The sequence below is a fragment of the Athene noctua genome, chromosome 34 (genome assembly GCF_965140245.1).
Source record: "Athene noctua chromosome 34, bAthNoc1.hap1.1, whole genome shotgun sequence".
Lineage (NCBI taxonomy): Eukaryota > Metazoa > Chordata > Aves > Strigiformes > Strigidae > Athene > Athene noctua.
In genome coordinates this window covers 831,700-847,649 of record NC_134070.1, presented here as the reverse complement: position 1 = coordinate 847,649, position 15,950 = coordinate 831,700, and positions in this window count along the sequence as shown.

Below are 15,950 nucleotides of genomic sequence, written 5' to 3'. Positions count from 1 at the left end.
CGGCACCTGCAAGACTTGTTTCAATCAATTAAGGGTTGGACAAGCTTCAAAAAACACAGCGTACTTAGAATAGTTCCACAGAAGGCTAAAACAATAGAGCAGTTACAATTACTAATTAAAAGAGTAGGCTAATTTCACTACCTATAAATAAGGGATATGACTGAATACTACAAAATAAACAGTAAGGAAAACACGGAGTAGCACACTTACTTAACGGGGTACTAACGTTCAGATCCGCAGTCCCTGGGGAGCCCTGGGTGCAGCGAGAATTCAGAGTGCCCTTCCTCACAAACCAGAAACCCCAGCGATGCGTCCAGCCGTAGGTGAGGCATCCAGCTTCGCTGCAAGCAGGTCCGGCCCCTAAATCAACAAACCAAATTTACTGGTGATTTTCTGGGAGCGGAAACATCTGATTTCATCCTCCTGTTGGGTTCCACCCGGAGCCTGGCCAGCACTCCAGGGGGAAAACCAAGGGAGTTTCGAATAAGGTTAAACAGTTTGAGTTCCTAATTCTTTATATTGCTAAACAAAGGAAGTTGAATACACACATTCTTACAGCATTTCATCCTTATTAATAACTACATTCTGTCTAAGCTACATCTTTCACTACTGATTAGTAAGCCTAGATATCTCATTAAGGAGCTGCAATTACCGTTAGCATTTTCTCTTAAAAGAATTGGCAACCGTAGTGCATTTTATCCTGTTGCAGTAGCAAACATTCCCCAGACATTCTGCTGAAACAATCAGTCCAAGAGGCCGCAGACTGTCGGCACAGGGGCACCCACAGCACCCACAGCTGGCTCCTGAGTGCCGGCTGCCTCTCACCCTCACGTGTGGTCGCGCACACCTTGCCGGTGACCACTGGAGACCTGTGCAGAGACCAGCATCACCTCTTCCCCAGGTTATTAAAGGAAATGGTCCTGCCCAGTTACCACTTTCTAAGTTTTTTGTTACCACTTGAGCCTTGCTCTGGACTTCTTGTTGATCTGTGATGAAAAACGACACAATATTGGTGGCACCTGCGAGACAGGGGGAATGTTTAAAACGTTCATGACATATAATGGTTTCTGTAGCCTTTGGTGAGGTGTAGATCGATACCCTGCATCTCCCTGTTTTTGTTGCTGTAACAGACGCTTTAGGTGCCGGGGGTACGCTCCACAGTGGCCTGACCGGTCGGTGAGCGGGGAATGCCGGGCAGATGCTTGACTCCCCACTGCACGGCAGGATGTAAACACTGCTCCAGAAAAGGTATTAACAGACACGTGTACATATTTTAACATTTGAAATGCAGCTGAGTGACAACAGATTGCTATAATTCTGAGGAGGTGAGTCCCCAAGGGCCGACACCACTTCCCTGTTGAAGAGATGGAGTCTGTCTGGTATTCAGGGCAAGATGCAATGATGTCTTTAGCCTGACGCCTTGATAAAGAAAACTGATTTTGCATTGCCCTGGCATTCTGCTGGGAAAAGTGCATGTGAAAGCTGTGCTTGCTCAAAGACATTTGTATGAGCCGCTGTTGACATGTGCGTAGTAACCAGAACAATGACACACACAGGTTCCTCACCAGCAAGTACTAGTAGGCGCTGCCGGCCTTCCATGATCAGTTTGGCAAACATTGCTGGACGAGTAGTGACTGATGTGACAAAAAAAAAAAAAAAAAAAAAGTCCATTCAATAACAACAAGAGGGTCACTAAGTGTTTCTGAAACAGCAGAGCATAGGGCTACCCTGGAGCCAAGACCTCTCCCCCTTTTTGTTTTTCCAAAAGCGCTGTCAAGGTTTGGTGAGCTCTTTCCACGATGGCTTGTCCCGTGGGGGGATGCGGTGTACCTGTGATGGGGCGTGTACTCGTGATGCTTGTCTGGCTGAGAGGGCGTTAGCTGTACGGTGGAGATCTTGTTTCGCTTTCTCTGTAAGTACTCTGGGTGATGTCAGTGAAGGATCTTTTCATAAAGTATCAAACAAGCTCTGCAGATCATCATCAGTTAGGCCCAACAATGGCCATATCCAATTTATGTCTCCCAACAGTTTCTGTCAATCTTTTAAAGTCTTAACATCAGTTTTAAGTTTAACCTGTTGCAGGACAACGGTCTGTTCACAAATTCTCCAGCCCAGGTGCTGCCTGGTGATGATCTCTGTACCTTTTCAAGTGCTATTTGCAACCCCTTTTCAACTGCTATTTGGAGATAGTGAGTGTTTGGTTAAAGCAAGAGCCTTTTCCATGAGCTCCTGTGTTCCTGCTGCTATGAGGATGTCATCTATATAACGATATAGAACAGCCTGGAGGACCTGGGGGGGACTTTTATTTATCTGTCTTACGGTAAAACAGCCCAGTGGTACCGTTTTGCAGGTTCACTAACATTAACGGTGGGAACGGAAAAGGCAAATTTAGGTGCGTCATCCGGATGCGAGGGAATGGTAAAAAAAAAAAAAATAAATCAATCCTTTAGATCAATGATTACAAGATGCCAGTTTCAGGGAATCATTGTTGGGGAGGGCATTCAGGTTGTAAGGTACCCTTATCCTCCACGGCATCATTCATGGGTCGGAGATCGTGTAAAAGTCACTATTCTTTAAAATAACAAATTAAATTGTTCCTGAATTAAATTATTAAGGTGGCACGAATTTTCCCTTGGCGAGGGCCACCGAGCCACCCACACAGGTGATTCTGTTTCCCAGGTTGGTTTCAGGGTGGGTTGTGCTGCAGCAGCGATTAAGACAAATTTGATCCAATTTGAGTTCCCCATCGAGCCATCCAGTCACGACCCCACAACGTCACAGGGGTTTCCAGTGTAAACGGAGGAATATTTGCTCCCCGGTTTTCTGGGCCCCTCACGTGAATGAGATCCTTGATTTGAATTGCTACAGCATGACACCAACCCCGAAAAGCATTTGAGTCACGCGAGCTAACGGCCGATCTGCTCACAGATATTACGGTCCCATCCGCACCAGGATCTAAAATGTCTGTCAGCTCAACAGATTCTTCTGCTTTGGTGAGGGCACATTTTACCAGAGGTTGACCTTGTGTCACCGTCTGAGCCCAAAATATTTGAGAAGTACCTGTTGATCCGAATCCGAAGTCACCGCGGCTTCTCGGCGTACTGTTAGGGGGAGCCGCAGTAAAATAAGCAAGCTGAGCAATTTTGGACCCTTTTGTTACTGAACACGGGGGTCCAGGCCATGATTCTGATTTCCCCTTCATAATCAGCGTTTACTACCCCTAGTAAAACGAACAACGACTGTAAGGTTGTAGATGATCTTCTGACAATATTTCCGTCGGGCAGAGGGTACAGAGGTGCTCTCCCCGCGCAGAGCACGCACCGAAATTCAGGACAACAATGAGCACAGAATTGCTGTCTCCCACTAGAGGAGATATTTCACCTGAGACACTTAAACCCCTGAGCCCCAACAAACAGCAGCACCAGGGCCCCAGCGGGCACTAGGGCTCTGCACTAAGGGATGTTCCCTCGCCCCCCAACTCCCCCCGGTGCAGAGTCTGCCCTGCGCTTCGTTCCTCCCCGGTGGGGCAGAGAACTCCGCGCTGCGCAGCGGCAGCTGGGCTGCGCCTCACGCCCGCAGAACAACCACACAAAGAGTTTTTTTCCACTTGTTACCGACACAACATAAAATGACAAATGCTACCAACGTGAGAACACCGTTAAGAATGTACAAAGCCGTTGCTTATTGATGATGTGGTGTTGCCAGACAAGGGACGGTGCACCACAGCGACAGCAACTTCTCGGTGAAAAAAAATGCTGCTTTTGGCGGGGGCTGCGGGGGGGGGAGGTAGGCGGGCGCGGGCTGAGAGCGCGGTGCCGGGCTCAGCCCCAGGCGGTCACTCCGTGGCGGGGGGGGGAAGCTCGGGGAGGCCCCGGGCCGCCGCTGCCAACTCTGCGCCTTAAGAGTGTGTGAAACCAACTTCCAAGTAGTTGCCAGCTCGCTGGCATGCTGATCCCCCTTGGCAACAGCATCCCACGGCCGTTCGCCTGTTTCAGCCCATGCTGCCGGTTCAGGGGCTGTGACGGCATCGGCGGGATGCCGTGGGGTTCGGCACCAGTTAAGGAACCTTCGCACAGAAGATGCGTTATAAACTATCCCTCTCTCAGAGAGTGTAAGCTGATCACCTCTCCCGGGTGATTTTCCATCGATCCACGGCTCTCACACCTCCTTAATCACTTGCCAACCTAAGCCCTCCCATTCATTGCCGTGTGGGGGTCACTATCACCAGAAACACCATTGGTCCAAGCTGGTTAAACCACCCCTCAACCATTTCATCCCGAATAACTCCCCGCCACCGATGTGCTGGGTTACCATTACCCCCCGCGCCTCCCAGTGCCCCCCCTCCCCCTTTTTTTAGAGCCAGCGACGGCGGCTGTTTCCCCCTGACCACCCCCTCTGTACTGTTGTGAAAAAAAGGGGTTAATAGCAAGAGGGGGTGACGGCGGTGCCGTAGGAATAGGCCGAGCCGATTCCTTTACTTGTATGCCAAGTTGCTCTACTTGTTTTCTCGTTAGTTCTCGAAACTGCTGATCTCGTAAGCCGTAACGATATTGTTCACGCACCGCTCGGGGTGACAGAGGCGAGGACGGGCGCAGGGGGGGCGGGCGCCTTCCTCGGGCGGGAGGCGGCGGGAGCGGGGTGGGACGTGGCGCTCCGGGGATTGTTTCCTTGAGCTTGAAAGTGGAGACTCGAGCGGCAGCGGCGAATCTGTTGATTTTTGCTCTTGAATTTCCTGCCGCACGGGAGCTGTGCGTGAGACGTCCCCACCCCTCCATTTAGGAGCTGCCTTGGGGAACAGGGACCCCGCCGATACCCCAGCAGCAGCGGAATCCTTAATGCCGGCGCCTTCTGCCTCTGCTGACGGGGCAGGGAAAGCGGAGGCGATGCTCTGCCGTTCTGCATCCATCTCTCTCAGAGTCTCTCGGACCAATCTCCACACGGTGGAGAGTTTCCCACTGTCTTTGGAACCTAGCCCGTGCTGTCCAGCCCATGACAGCAACTTCCTCAGGTTACCCTCATAAGATAATCCCCTCACAGAGAGTATATGTTGGAGGAGTTTACCAACTGCCGCTTCTTCTTTGCTGGGCGTGGACCCCATCACCTCCGCAGCCGCTCAGCTGATCAGGGCGACTTATCCAACCCGTGCTCGCATCTCCCTGGGTGTCGGAGCAGCGCCCGCTCCGGCTGGATCCGTCCCCTCTGGGCTGTCTGCTCCTGCTCAGGAGAGCACCGACGGGAGGGTCCCTGTTTGGGCGCCACATTCCAGTTGCGAAAGTCCTGGACATAACTTATACGACCAATGTGATCAAGTTAATGCCCCTTTACTAAAGGATACACAGCAATTTAAAAACACCATAAAGTACACGTGCAGCTACTTGATTGCTCATAGCCTAAGGCTACTTGTCCTCGCGCCATTTTCCCCTCTATGATTGCTCCCGGTGCGGTGTCCACGCGCCGCTCTCCTGCCGGGCAAACCTCTTGTTTCCCACAGTCCAGCTTCCTTATCTCTTTGCTGCACACGCAGTTTCTCGGCCCCTTGGCCTTGCAGCTGTTCTTCACAGCAGCCACAGCCTGTTGTTACAGCGAGGCCACTCGCTCTGGATCGCTCGTAATGTGCCCGTGGTTTTCCAGCTGTTTCACTTATTTCTGCAGCACTTGTGGGAAACGCTTCGCATTTAGGATGAGTCTCATCATGCATCAACACGGCCACACTGGAGAGAGCCCAAACGCCTTCTCCCACAGTGGGAAGACCTTTGAGACGAGGCAGCATCAACAAATTCATCAAAACAGTGAGTTCTTGGGAGGCGCTTAACCCCATATCACATTTTCCTCAGCAATAAAATGGAGAGGAGGGGATTTAGGGGTTTGGGTTGGGCAGATTTTGGTCAGGAACTGCCTGGGCATCCATCTCGCTATGGACACGGGTGAGTTCTGGCATCCTCCTGTGAATCAATATTTTACATACACCCATGGATATTCTCTTTTTTCCTTCTCTCTGCTTTTCCCAGTTTCATCTGCAGTGTGTAGGAGCATCCAACAGCCCAACCCTGCCCCATCCTGAACTGACACATCAGGATGGAGCTGTGGGTGGCGATGGCCTGGAGAAGCACGTGGTGGGGCTGTGCTGGGACTCCTGCTCCCAGCGTGGCAGCAGTGCGGGGCTGGGAGATGGCCCTGGGCATGGATTTGCTCTGTCCCCAGGTTGGGTTGAACTCGCGGTGGGGATGGTGCTGCTGGGAGCAGGAGGTTGCACTGGAGAGCTCCGAGGAATGGAGCTGCCCTGGAAGAAGCTCCTCAGTGCAGGGGGTTTCCTGAGTTGGGGCAAAGGCTTTCTCTGTCTTCTGCAGGCACCAAGAAAACCCAGCTAGAGCCAAGAAAGGCACGCCAGGAGCTGGGGAAGAAGTGCTAGAGCCAAGAGGAGCAGACACCGCCGGGACAAGGGGAGGGCGTGAAGAACACCCACCCAGCCACCAGCAAGCCGGTGGCCCGCGCCACGCGGGGGACCTCTAACTGCCCCGAGGGTGGGAAGATCTTCCGCGGGAGTAACAGCAGGAGACGTCACCAGAGAAATCACCCGGGAGAACGACCCCACAAGGGCCCAGATGGCGGGAAGACCTGCAAGGACTTCTCCAGCCTCATCTCCCAGCACAGGGCCCAGAAGGGAGAGAGACCGTACAAGTGCCTGGAGGGTGGGGAGAGCTTCACCCTTCCTGAGCAGCTCCCACCTCGCCACGCACGACTGTCTCCCCGCACAGGAGAGCTCCCACCCGTGCCTGTTCTGCGGGCAGTCATTCAGCGTGGGCACCGGGTGTCTTGTCCACCAGAGGCCCCCTTGGAGGAGGTGCCCGTGGGCAGTGCAGGAAATTACGGCAAAAAGTCTTGGCGGAAGCAAAAATCCATGCAGGTCCCTGCAGTCAAAATGGAGGTATGGGATGCTCCTGTCCTTAGGTAGGTGCACGCAGACGTAGATGGATACACACAGACCCAGGGGGTGAGTCCGTCCCCTGCGGGAAATCAAAGAAACACGTTTTTTTTTCTGAAGTTTGTGTCAAATAAATTGGATTTTGCTCCCACCGGGTTTCAGAGTTGTGTCCCGTTTGTTGCAGAGTGGAGAGATTTGGGGGTGCGCAGGAGATGGGGAGGGGGGATGCAAGCAGGCGGCTGAGGGGACCCGACCCCAGAGCTATTCCTGGCCCGAGGGCGTCCTGCTTCTCTGAGCCTCCTCCAGCCTCTCTGCCCTCGGGGGCAGGATGTTCCCCTCCCCTCCCTTCTCTCCCCCCTCCAGGGCAGAGTCGTTAGCCAGACATCCCTTGGTTATGCAAAGCCGGGGTGACCCCCCCCTTAGCCCCGGGTCCCTTCTCTTGTCCCAACACTCTTCCAGCCGCGCCTGACCCTGGCATTGGTCTATTCCCGAGCTGGGAACGAGCAGAGCAGAGAATTTCCTGAAGACATCCCAGCCCTGGTGCTGCCGGGGGGTGAGGTTTGGGGGGGTGAATGTGGGAAGAAGGGCGGGGGCTGGTCTGGGGTGCAAAAGAGGAGGGTGGGGGCTGGGGAGGACAAAGGCAGGGGAGGGCGAGGGGTCGGATGGGCAGACGTGTGCCCCCACCCGCATCTCCTTCCACCCCTGTGCACAGCCGGGTCATCCTGGGCCGGGGGGTGTATCCTGCCCGCACAGCCCCCCCTTCCCTGCAGGGATTTCCCTGAGGGATGGAGAATCCGCATCCCGGCGCCCCCAGGGGACCTGCTGCCGCCTCTCGGGGTGCTCAGCACCCCCTGCCCGGGGCTCAGCACCCACCCGGCTGCACCCTGTTGTGCTGGTTTGTGTGTGGAGGGGCTGGGAGCGGCGGAGGGGGGACAGGGGGGGCGCATGGAGCTGATGTTCAAAGCTCCCCCCGGGCACATGTTGGACCCAGCTCTGGTCAAAGCCGAGCTAATTGCCGGCAGCGGCCTTGCCCCTAAAATAAGGGATTGAAACAGGCGAGGTTGGGAGGAGGAGGAGGCGAAAAAGGAGATTAGGAGGGAAATACCTCTGAGGACTGTGAGGGAGAGGAAGGAGGGCAGGACCCCGCAGGTGCTCTGAGCAGAGAGTGCCCTGCACCCGTGGAGCCCCACGGGGGAGCAGATGCCCCCCCAGAGCCCCTGGGAGGGACCCAGGTGGGAGGAAGATCGTGGAGGACTGTCTCCCGTGGGAGGGAGCCCAGGGCGGAGCAGGGGAGGAGTGTGAGGAGTCCTCCCCCTGAGGAGGAAGGGGCGGCAGAGACAAGGGGTGATGGAGTGACCCCAAGCCCCATCCCTGCCCCCTGCGCCGGGGGGGGGAGCAGGGAGAGAAATGGGGAGCAAAGCTGAGCCCGGGCAGGAGGGCTGGGGGGAAGGGCTTTGGAGATGTGGTTGTATTTCTCACTGTCCTGCTCTGCCGGATTGGTACATCGGGGGTGGGGGGTTCAAATGCCATTGCTGTTCTTTCTTCCTCCCCGATGGAGTCTCTCTGCTGCCCCAGACCATAACGGGGGAGTCCCATGCCCCCATCACCTCCTTTTCTGGATCCCCCCTGGCCTTTGGTTTAATTTTTTCCTCCCCATCGCTGTGGGGGAAGGCGGGAGGAATATCTGGGTGGGGCTCAGGTGCCCCCGGGGCTCAAAGCCCAACAGACGTTACCGGGCAAGGCCCTGGGGGTGTGAGGAGGAGGAGAAGGGAAGGGCGGGAGCAGAGCAGGCAGAGCCATGCAGGAGGTGGGTGCTCTTCATGTGCCTTAAGAGCCCCCAGCTGAGCCCCTTTGGTCCCCCCCAGGCGCTGGGACAGCCGAGCAGAAGGAGGAGCAGTGCCAGCCCAGGGCAGAGCAGAGGGGGATGCTGCAAGGGCCCCAAGAGGAGCCCCAGAGCCCCGCGGTGGCCGTGGAGCACGATGGCCAACAGCAGCCCCGGGATACGCAAGGGAGCCACGGAACGAGGGAACCCCGAAAATGCTCTTTCAAAGGGACGTACGGTGAAGACCCACAAAAAGACACAACCCAACCACGGAGTCGCTCCAGAAAAAAGAAGGTCACGTGTGAGGTCTGTGGGAAGGTCTTCACCTGGCAGAGCAGCCTGATCTCTCACCTACGGAGTCACACGGGAGAGAAGCCCTACAAGTGCTGGGATTGTGGGAGGGGATTCACGCAGAGAGTACACCTTCAGCATCACCAGAGGAGACACACCCAGGAGAAGCCCTTTCCCTGCCCCACGTGTGGAAAAGGCTTCTCCCGTAAGTCAACTGTCATCACCCACCATCGCATCCACACGGGAGAGAAACCGTTCCCCTGCTCCCACTGCGGGAAGAGATTCCGGGCAATGTCATATCTCAGGAGGCATCAGCGATCCATCCACAATGGTGAGTCCTCAGGAGAGGCTTAACCCTGTATCGAGTCTTGCTCAGCAATAAAATGGAGAGGAGGGGGTTGGAGGGTGGGGGTTTCCAGATTTTGGTCAGGACCTGGCTGGGCATCCATCTCCCCATGGGTGGGGTCAGTGAGGGCCTTTGCACTTTTCCTGTCTATCTGTCCCCTCCTATTGAACTGGTTTTACCTCCACCCACAGCTTTTCTCACTTTTCCTCTTCTTTACCCCTTCCAAGGTTCACCCCCAGTGGGTGGGAGCAGCCAAGAGCCCAACCCTGCCCCATCCCGACCTGCCCCATCTCCATCACCAGCCATCGCAGGGGGGGGGGGGGGGGGGAGTTTAGCGTGGGTGAACGTGAGGAGCAATGGTGGGCACTGGTCCACGGTGGAGAAGAGGGAGAGTTGGGTGAGGAGGAGGAGCAGGAAGAGGAAGGATGAGGGAGAAAGAGGCGGATTGGTAGGAGGAGACACACAGATGCACACAGACACAGAGCCCCCTTGTCTATACACACACACACCAATGGCACAAGGGCTCCAGCATCTGGCAGCACCGTACTGGGGGATACTGGTCTGGGCGGGAGCTGCTGGAGGAGGTGGGTGCTCTTCATGTGCCTTAAGAGCCCCCAGCTGAGCCCCTTTGGTCCCCCCCAGGCGCTGGGACAGCCGAGCAGAAGGAGGAGCAGTGCCAGCCCAGGGCAGAGCAGAGGGGGATGCTGCAAGGGCCCCAAGAGGAGCCCCAGAGCCCCGCGGTGGCCGTGGAGCACGATGGCCAACAGCAGCCCCGGGATACGCAAGGGAGCCGCGGAACGGGGGAACCCCAGAAATGCTCTTCCAGCAGTAACAATGGTGAAAACCTTCAGGAAGTGACAAGCCCACCACAGAGCAGCTCCAGAAGGAAGGAGTACAAGTGTGAGGACTGTGGGAAATTCTTCAGCAGGCAGCACTCTGTGACCCGTCACCGACGGACCCACACGGGAGAGAAGCCCTTCAAGTGCCAGGAGTGTGGGAAGAGCTTCAGTGATAGCTGGTACCTCCAGATTCACCGGAGGACACACACCGAGGAGAAGCCCTATCCCTGCACCACATGTGGGAAACTCTTCTACTCTATCTCAAAAGTCAGGATACACCAACGCATCCACACACAAGAAAGAATGTTCGCCTGCTCGCACTGTGACAAGAAATTCCGGATAAAGTGTCACCTCAGGAGTCATCAGGCAGCCCTTCACCAGGGTGAGTCCTCCCGGGCGGGTTTAGCGTGAGATGTCGCAGGCCCTGGGGGAGCTGTGGGTGGCGATGGCTGAGTGCAATGGATTTCTCTCCTGCAGGCACCGAGCCCCCAGCTGGAGCCAGGACAAGCACCCCCGGTGCTGGAGGAGGAGTTGGAGAGCAAGGAGGAGCAGACACCGCCGGGACAAGGGGAGGGCGTGAAGAACACCCACCCAGCCACCAGCAAGCCGGCGGCCCGCGCCACGCGGGGGACCTCTAACTGCCCCGAGGGTGGGAAGATCTTCCGCGGGAGTAACAGCAGGAGACGTCACCAAAGAAATCACCCGGGAGAACGACCCCACAAGGGCCCAGATGGCGGGAAGACCTGCAAGGACTTCTCCAGCCTCATCTCCCAGCACAGGGCCCAGAAGGGAGAGAGACCGTACAAGTGCCGGGAGGGTGGGGAGAGCTTCACCCTTCCTGAGCAGCTCCCACCTCGCCACGCACGACTGTCTCCCCGCACAGGAGAGCTCCCACCCGTGCCTGTTCTGCGGGCAGTCATTCAGCGTGGGCACCGGGTGTCTTGTCCACCAGAGGCCCCCTTGGAGGAGGTGCCCGTGGGCAGTGCAGGAAATTACGGCAAAAAGTCTTGGCGGAAGCAAAAATCCATGCAGGTCCCTGCAGTCAAAATGGAGGTATGGGATGCTCCAGTCCTTAGGTGGGTGCATGCAGACCCAGGGGGTGAGTCCGTACCCTGCGGGAAATCAAAGAAACAAGGTTTTTTTCTGAAGTTTCTGTCAAATACATTGGATTTTGCTCCCACAGGGTTTCAGAGTTGTGTCCCGTTTGTTGCAGAGTGGAGAGATTTGGGGGTGCACAGGAGATGGGGAGGGGGGACGCAAGCAGGCGGCTGAGGGGACCCGACCCCAGAGCTATTCCTGGCCCGAGGGCGTCCTGCTTCTCCGAGCCTCCTCCAGCCTCTCTGCCCTCGGGGGCAGGATGTTCCCCTCCCCTCCCTTCTCTCCCCCCTCCAGGGCAGAGTCGTTAGCCAGACATCCCTTGGTTATGCAAAGCCGGGGTGACCCCCCCCTTAGCCCCGGGTCCCTTCTCTTGTCCCAACACTCTTCCAGCCGCGCCTGACCCTGGCATTGGTCTATTCCCGAGCTGGGAACGAGCAGAGCAGAGAATTTCCTGAAGACATCCCAGCCCTGGTGCTGCCGGGGGGTGAGGTTTGGGGGGGTGAATGTGGGAAGAAGGGCGGGGGCTGGTCTGGGGTGCAAAAGAGGAGGGTGGGGGCTGGGGAGGACAAAGGCAGGGGAGGGCGAGGGGTCGGATGGGCAGACGTGTGCCCCCACCCGCATCTCCTTCCACCCCTGTGCACACCCGGGTCATCCTGGGCCGGGGGGTGTATCCTGCCCGCACAGCCCCCCCTTCCCTGCAGGGATTTCCCTGAGGGATGGAGAATCCGCATCCCGGCGCCCCCAGGGGACCTGCTGCCGCCTCTCGGGGTGCTCAGCACCCCCTGCCCGGGGCTCAGCACCCACCCGGCTGCACCCTGTTGTGCTGGTTTGGGTGTGCAGGGGCTGGGAGCGGCGGAGGGGGGACAGGGGGGGCTCCTGCGAGAAGATGCTCAAAGCTCCCGCGGCTCCAGGTCGGACCCGCCCCTGGCCAAGGCCGAGCCGATTGGCGACGGCGGCCGCGCCCCTGGGATAAGGTGTTTAAAAAGGAGAAATTGGGGGGATGAGAGGAAGAAGAAGGTGGAAGTGAAGTAGCTCTGCAACCAGCGAGGGAGAGGAAGGCCGGCAGGAGGCGGGAGGTGCCCTGAGCAGAGAGTGCCCTGCACCCGTGGAGCCCCACGGGGGAGCAGATGCCCCCCCAGAGCCCCTGGGAGGGACCCAGGTGGGAGGAAGATCGTGGAGGACTGTCTCCCGTGGGAGGGAGCCCAGGGCGGAGCAGGGGAGGAGTGTGAGGAGTCCTCCCCCTGAGGAGGAAGGGGCGAGGGAGGGTCTTGGGGGGCCCAGTTGCCCTCGGGGCTCAAAACCCAACACGGGGATAACGGGCAAGGCCCTGGGGATGTGAGGAAGAGGAGAAGGGAAGGGAGGGAGCCGAGCAGGCAGAGCCGTGCAGGAGGTGGGTGCTCTTCATGTGCCTTAAGAGCCCCCAGCTGAGCCCCTTTGGTCCCCCCCAGGCGCTGGGACAGCCGAGCAGAAGGAGGAGCAGTGCCAGCCCAGGGCAGAGCAGAGGGGGATGCTGCAAGGGCCCCAAGAGGAGCCCCAGAGCCCCGCGGTGGCCGTGGAGCACGATGGCCAACAGCAGCCCCGGGATACGCAAGGGAGCCGCGGAACGAGGGAACCCCGAAAATGCTCTTTCAAAGGGACGTACGGTGAGGACCCTCAGGAAGCCACAAGCAAATCACGGAGTCGCTCCAAAGAGGAGAAGGTCAAGTGTGAGCACTGTGGGAAGTTGTTAGTCTCCAAGTACAACCTGACCTATCACCTACGGACCCACACAGGAGAGAAGCCCTACAAGTGCTGGGATTGTGGGAGAAGCTTTGCAACAAGAGGAAACCTCCAGAGTCACCAGAGGACACACACCAAGGAGAAGCCGTATCTCTGCACCACTTGCGGGAAGCGCTTCTCCTTTAGCACCAGCCTCACTATCCACAGACGCACCCACACAACAGAGAGACCGTACGTCTGCGCCCACTGCGGGAAGACATTCAGGGAGCCTTCTATCCTCAGGAGGCATCAGGCATCCATCCACAATGGTGAGTCCTTGGAGAGGCTTAACCCTGTATCCCATCGTGCTCATCCATGAAATGCAGTGGGAGGGGTTTGGGGCAGTTCTTGCCCAGATCTCGATCACTGACTGGCTGGGCATCCATCTTCCCACAGTGGGGGACGAATGATGGCCTCTTCCACCCTCCTAGTGTCAAATTATTGTTACCTCCACCCACAGGTTTCCTCACTGTTCTTTTTCCTTCCCTTCCCGTGTTCACCCCCAGTGGCTGGGAGCAGCCGAGAGCCCAACCCTGCCCCATCCCAACCTGCCCCATCTCCATCCCCGGGTATGGGGGAGTTCTGGGGGAATGAAATTGGAGAGAAAAGTGGAGAAGGGAAGGGAGGAAGCCGAGCAGGCAGAGCCATGCGGGAGGTGGGTGCTCTTCATGTGCCTTAAGAGCCCCCAGCTGAGCCCCCTTGGTCCCCCCCAGGCGCTGGGACAGCCGAGCAGAAGGAGGAGCAGTGCCAGCCCAGGGCAGAGCAGAGGGGGATGCTGCAAGGGCCCCAAGAGGAGCCCCAGAGCCCCGCGGTGGCCGTGGAGCACGATGGCCAACAGCAGCCCCGGGATACGCAAGGGAGCCGCGGAACGGGGGAACCCCGACAATGCTCTTTCAAAGGGACGTGTGGTGAAGACCCCCAAGAAGGTGCAACCCAACCACGGAGTATCTCCAGAAAGAAGGAATACAAGTGTGAGCAGTGTGGGAAGGTCTTTCGCTGGAAGAGAAGCCTGCCCCTTCACCAAATGATCCACAAGGGAGTGAAGCCTTTCAAGTGCCGGGATTGTGGGAAGAGCTTCAGACGGAGAGATCACCTCCAGAATCATCAGAGGACACACACCAAGAAGAAGACATATTTCTGCAGCACTTGTGGGAAACGTTTCTCCTTTAGGACGAGTCTCATCATGCATCAACACGGCCACACTGGAGAGAGCCCAAACGCCTTCTCCCACGGCGGGAAGACCTTCGAGACGGGTGAGCATCAACAAATTCATCAAAACAGTGAGTTCTTGGGAGGCGCTTAACCCCATATCACATTTTCCTCAGCAATAAAATGGAGAGGAGGGGATTTAGGGGTTTGGGTTGGGCAGATTTTGGTCAGGAACTGCCTGGGCATCCATCTCGCTATGGACACGGGTGAGTTCTGGCATCCTCCTGTGAATGAGTTTTTTACATCCACCCATGGGTTTTCTCTCTCTTTCTCCTCTTTCCCTTTCCCAGTTTCACCCACAGTGTGTAGGAGCAGCCAAGAGCCCAACCCTGCCCCATCCCGACCTGCCCCATCTCCATCCCCGACCCTGATTGGGGGTGGGGGGAGCCTGGGGGAGCCTGAAAGTGGTGACCAAGGGTGGGTGCTGGCCCAGTATGGGGGGGGAGGGATGGAGGAAGAGCATGAGCAGGAACAGGGACAGACACACAAGCGCACCCCCAACCTCCATGGTCGTCCCAGGACTTGCACCGCCATCTCCTTGCACACTTGTGCACCGCAGGCAGGGCACAGGCAGGGAACAGGCAGGAATCTGGAGCATCCTCAGAGCCCGCGTCATGGGGGAAGCCTGAAGGAGCCCTTTCCCGAGCAACCCGTTGGGCTCGGTCTGCTGCCAGAGGCTGAGCAGCTTCCCTCAGCACCGCAACCTGCTGCTCGCGCCTCTGGGGCGCTCAGCACCCCTGCCCGGGGCTCAGCACCCACCCGGCTGCACCCTTTGGAGTGTGGGAGGGGGCTACAGTGGGGTCTCCTGTGATAAAGTTCCAGAATCTCCCCTGGCTCCAAGTTGCACTCGACTCTGGCAAAGGCCGAGCCGATTCCCGATGGTGGAGTAACCTGGGAGAAGGTATTTACAAAGGGGAACATGGGAGGAGCAGGAAGGGCACGAGGGTGGAGGGAAATACCTCTGCTAACAGGGAGGGAGAGGAAGGCCGGCAGGAGGCGGGAGGTGCCCTGAGCAGAGAGTGCCCTGCACCCGTGGAGCCCCACGGGGAAGCAGATGCCGCCCCAGAGCCCCTGGGAGGGACCCAGGTGGGAGGAAGATCGTGGAGGACTGTCTCCCGTGGGAGGGAGCCCAGGGCGGAGCAGGGGAGGAGTGTGAGGAGTCCTCCCCCTGAGGAGGAAGGGGCGAGGGAGGGTCTGGGGGGGCTCAGGTGCCCTCGGGGCTCGAAGCCCAAGATGGTGCTAAGGGGCAAGGCCCTGGGGGTGTGAGGAGGAGGAGAAGGGAAGGGAGGGAGCCGAGCAGGCAGAGCCATGCAGGAGGTGGGTGCTCTTCATGTGCCTTAAGAGCCCCCAGCTGAGCCCCTTTGGTCCCCCCCAGGCGCTGGGACAGCCGAGCAGAAGGAGGAGCAGTGCCAGCCCAGGGCAGAGCAGAGGGGGATGCTGCAAGGGCCCCAAGAGGAGCCCCAGAGCCCCGCGGTGGCCGTGGAGCACGATGGCCAACAGCAGCCCCGGGATACGCAAGGGAGCCGCGGAACGAGGGAACCCCGAAAATGCTCTTTCAAAGGGACGTACGGTGAAGACCCTCCAGAAGATGAAACCGAAACACAGAGTAGCTCCACAGAGAAGCTGTACAGGTGTGAGCACTGTGGGAAGTTCTTCTCTACCAGC